This window comes from Dunckerocampus dactyliophorus, chromosome 1 (genome assembly GCF_027744805.1).
Source record: "Dunckerocampus dactyliophorus isolate RoL2022-P2 chromosome 1, RoL_Ddac_1.1, whole genome shotgun sequence".
NCBI classification, from domain to species: Eukaryota; Metazoa; Chordata; class Actinopteri; order Syngnathiformes; family Syngnathidae; genus Dunckerocampus; species Dunckerocampus dactyliophorus.
In genome coordinates, this window is record NC_072819.1 from 30,942,141 (window position 1) to 30,947,465 (window position 5,325).

Sequence of the window (5,325 nt, forward strand, 5' to 3'; positions counted from 1 at the left end):
AATGTATCACAGGGGAAGAGTATCTTACACTTTTCCATGGCAGAGCAAATCTGTTTAGCATTGAAGGGCATTTAGATCAACAATACTATCTGCCCCAATAGACAGCCGATAACACGCATTAATACGACGTCAGAGAAACTAAAGCCGAGCGATTTGTGAGTGTAACTAGTAGAGCTCTATGAACCTGTTAAGAGAGGTAGCACTTTTCACACTGCCACAGTGAAAACATCCACACTCTCGCTGTAACTCCAAAGCCACGTTTGTCAGGAAGTAATTGGCAGACTGTGTGTGTTCATGCATGTTGTCGACACTGGGGATCAGACAAACTTAATTTATCCGAAAGAAAGAATCTCAAAGGTAAGTTCTGTTGATACATTATTTGTCTATTAGTAGTTCATTCCTTGAAATAATCATGTTTGGAACTGTAGCCATATATTTGTTCCTTGGCTAGACTGTCTATTTTTTTAAGTAAATATTATAAAGTTTATTATTTTAGCAGTTTGTATAGAGGCTTAAAGGTGCTATCCTTGTTACAATAATTCTACATCAAATGCCAGCCACGGGCAACCACTGTTTTTCCTGTTCCTTTATTATTTAAGGTAAAAGCCTTGTTGTTTCATCCAGTTCTCTGGGGGTTTGTTAGTAACAGGGGCTACGAGCCTAGTAACAGCCCAGTTGCCTTACAGGTTGTACCACGGGCAGTTTGCCAGTGTGCAGTGTGGTGTAATTCCAGTGTGAACTGAGTTATCATGTCGCATACGTCAGCTCCCTCTTGTGGTCACATTGAGTAATACTTACTCCACTGATGTGCTTTTGAGTTTTTACTAAACTGAAGACGAGCATGCCGCCCGGAAGTGCCCATATAGTATAATTTCGTTTGTTCCTTCAACATTCGGGTCCTATGGACCAATCAGCGTCCCTTACTCCAAAATTCTCCAACTTTCTCACCCAATCAATATAGCTGAGTTTGTTTAAATCTGTTGAGTTGTTATATGTTTTGATTCATTTATAAGACTAAGACACAAAATGAGAAGCAATACAAGATAAAATGTATTGAAAAACAATGGTTTGCATTCCTTCACTTATTAAGGCCCACGGTATGTGAATGCACCGCATGGTATATGTAACGGATGGCCGTGTGGTCAATGCTCTCGTCTCGCATTACAAAAGGCCTGTTTTCGATCCCCGGGCAGTGTAAAGCAGGCGGGTTACATATATATTATGGTTATAACATATTCATTATGGTTATGTAGCATCTCATTTGATATTTCTGCCTCAATTTGCCCGCATGCCCACTGAATTATGATATTAATATTTCTTCATGTTACGATTTGGAGGAAACAATGCTGCAGCTGCAACAGCAAATATAATGACCAGAAGAGTAACTCAGGCAAGTAGCACTGGCTCAAATTAAATATACTACTGTATAGGTAGATATGATTTGAACCTTGTAATAATTACAATTCAAATGTTTTGCAGGATGAGACCCACACTGTTAACACAAGAACAGCCAGAACAAGCAGAAAGAGGCAACACTTTAAAGAAGGATTTTGTGTTTCTACAATAGCTTGTTTACAACATTTTTATGTTTTATTTGCTTGATATGTGTACGGCTTTTACGTGTACTTTTATGTGTACTTCTTTTACTGGCTTGACACCTGCTTGCAAACATACATGTGAAAAATGCTTTCAAATGCTGGTTTTGGGAGTGCTTACAACTCATTTTGCTCTGCTGACAGACCTGACCTCAACCTGTGCTGCTGCCACTACCCCCACTCATCCTATGCTTGCTACAACAGAAAGTGCCCCCCCCTCTAAAAAGAGGATACCTACAGTGCACGGTAAAATCAAAGACCTGTAAAATGTGTGGCCTTAGCTAGTATTTTGTCAGAGTGTATTCTCCTGCTGTAGAACCAGGGGCAAAAGATGAATGCTTAATGCAAATGAGAAAAAACAAAAATAATACTTCACTCACTTTATTTATTTTACATGATTTTTTAGTTAGTTGGTGTTGTGCACTTCTTTTAACTTTAATATGTTTTTTAATGTAATTTTTTAAATAAAGTAATTATTTTTCTATTTATTGTGTACATGGTATTGTCATTACTGGCTGTAGTTGGTGTATTTTTTTTCAACTCATATTTATTGCTTAAACCATTTCTGTGCTATTGACATTTATTTATTTATTTTAAAGTTTGTATTCATTGCCTCATTTTTTGTCACACACTACTAAATATGTTTATATCCAAATAACTTAGAATGGCTCATGATCACATTTACAGGATACTGTATCTTTAAGATGATGAATTTCTTCGTGATGTCTGTCTCAATACCACACACCAAATGTATCAAAAAACAGTTGAGAAGCTCAGTAAGTGGCTTATTTGTCTCAATGATGAAAACATCTGCAATGGCAATCGAAGCATTGACAATACAGTTAGATGGCTTGAAAAAGTGTAACTTTATGACAAATTTGGTTACTGTTGCCACGCTTTTATCAATAAAGTTTAACCTAAATTTAAAGACTCAGGAATCTAAACTTAGCAACTACGGTTCGAACGCCGTCCAAGGCACATAAAAAAGTGTTTAAATATATTTATCTGTGTTGAAGCATACAAAAACCGTCATCTTACACGCTTCTTTTTGTTTCGCCCTCTTCTTTTTCTCTCTTTTCTCTTTCTTTCTTCCCCTCTTCTCCCCATTCTTTCCCATCTTTGACAGACTATTGTTCCCCAGCTTCTTTGTACTCTACTTAACTGTTGTACTACCTTACATTCAAATATCATGACATTTTATGTATTGTTTTATATGGTTTTTGTATCTGTACACTAGGTCCCCAACTTACAAACACTCAACTAGCGAACACTCACGGATACGAACACAAGCCGACTGGTCTATATTTTATTTTATTTTGCCTTGTAGTCAGTCGCTCAATCAGTATTTATACTGCTACTGCACATGCTTGACCAGTAGAGGGCACTGTGACACTGCTAATGCAGCCTTAGAGCTAATGAGACCAACAGAGGAAGAGTTAGACTCTGGGGAGATACAGTTTAAAGCTAAATGGAAAGCTAAATTGTAGAACCCGGACAGAGCGTGTGATTAAAGTTTATGAAGAGTTAATAGGCCTGCTTAATTCTACACCACCCACAGAACACTACCTCGTTTAGAAGAGTCTAACAACGACGACGACTTGTCCTTTTTTTCAATATCTCCTCCTCCAACTCCACCACAAGCAATGCTCGACCACTCCTCTTCAAAGGTAAATAACATTTATCATTACGTATTATTATATCATTTTTATTATTGTTTTTTTCATTAATTATCCTCGTTTAATATTACTACTGCATCCAGACTCATATTTACATACATACGCATATATGTGTATATGTATACACGTACATGTAGTACCTATATCATTGGTAATATTACCTTTTCCCCTACTTAAGAACGATTCGACATAAGAACGGTTGTCTAGAACCAATTGTGTTCGTTAGTTGGGGACCTTAGTGTATTTGCATATGTTGATGTACTGTATACTGTAGTATATGTGACCAGATATGACGTGGCGCTTTTTATGTACATTGCATGAGTTTTTAGGTAGGATCACTTCAGCTGAATAAAGACGATAGAAGCATCCACATGCTGGCGAAGTCTTTTACTAAAAGCTACTAAGAAAAAAATACATTTATAAAGTATGGTTATCGACCATTTATGTTTATAAATGTAAAAAATAATAAAAATCACAGCACGTGACGTCACAGAAGTGCTGTCGTAAAAATTTGTGCGTGGAGGAAGTGACATACGGTCTTACGCGTGTGCAGAACCGATCAAGTTTCCAGTATGGAGAGTGTAGTGACTCCCCTTAGACCAGGGGTCTCAAACTCGCGGCCCGCGGGCCATTTGCGGCCCGCCAAGTCACATTTTGCGGCCCGCAACTTGTCTTCAAAGATTACTGTAATACGACAAGCGGCAAGCCAATGTTACTCGTAAGATGCACACATAAGCCTACACTGAACTAAGAGTGAGTGAGTCACTTAAAAAATGTGGTAAAAAAATTCCACCCATTTTCTATACCGCTTGTCTTCATTAGTGTCACGGGTAAGCTGGAGCCTATCCCAGCTGAATGCAGCAAAATATAAACTGTGAAATTATTTATTTATTTATTTGATTCACCCTATTACTGTATCAAGATATTATTGTTATTGTGAACCATGTATCGCGTGTTGTATCGTGAGGTAGCCCGAGTTTCACGGCCCTACTCCCAATACTATGCAGCCCAGCCTCTTCAGACTCTACCTTCAGCCCCCAGGTAAGTTGTGTTTGAGACCCCTGCCTTAGGCCAAAATACAATATACCGGGTCAGGCAAAATGATGTGACACATTTGTAGGTTAAATAAAAGGCAAATAAAGTAAAGAAACAAGAAAGTGTTTTTATTTTGGAAAAGTACATATAATGCCATTCTGTTTCATTATGGTTTAAAAATTAAATCAGTCAAATGGGATCCATTATTGTCCACACACTCAATGCAGATCCACTAGCTCTGAAGTTGGTAACCCATAACGAGATCGTGTTTCGAGCTGGTAAGGGATCATGTCTAGCAAGATTGAAGTGCAAATGGAACGCTCGTTGTGTTGCAGTTACAGATTCGTTTGTTTTGATAAACGTTTCCACAATGAAAGCGCGATGCTCACCAGTACAAATCATGGCAGCAACTGAAAAAGCAATGAAAAACAATGGCATTATAAAGAAACAAAACAAAATGGCATTATATGAAAACAAATGGCATTATATGTACTTTTCGAAAATAAAAACACTTTCTTGTTTCTTTACTTTATTTGCCTTTTATTTAACCTACAAATGTGTCAGGTAATTTTGCCTTACCCTGTACTTTGACTTCCCAGCATTTGCATTATTTTAATTACAGTAGATGAAAGAAATAGTAAATGTTCAAGTTTAGTTCATTTCTCAAGAAGAATGAGAGATGTAAAAAGAATGAGAGTTAAATATACTTAATGGAAGTGGCCTTTAAATAGGCTTATTGGCCCTTTTTAAAAAATGTAACCATAACCCATAGCAACATTTTAGTCTTGTTCTTTATTTGCTTTTTCTCCTTAATGGTAAATAAATGATCTACATTGTGTTTTGCAATGCTTCTGGAGTTTTGCTTCAAGTCAAAATAGTGGTCTGAGTTCTATTTTTAAAATAAAACTTAACTGAGTTTTCTCCCCCTCTTTTTTTTTTTTAAATAACTGCTCTCTATGGACTTTAGTCGGACCCATATTTATCAAAACTTGGCCAGCTAGACCCGAATGTGCTTGCTT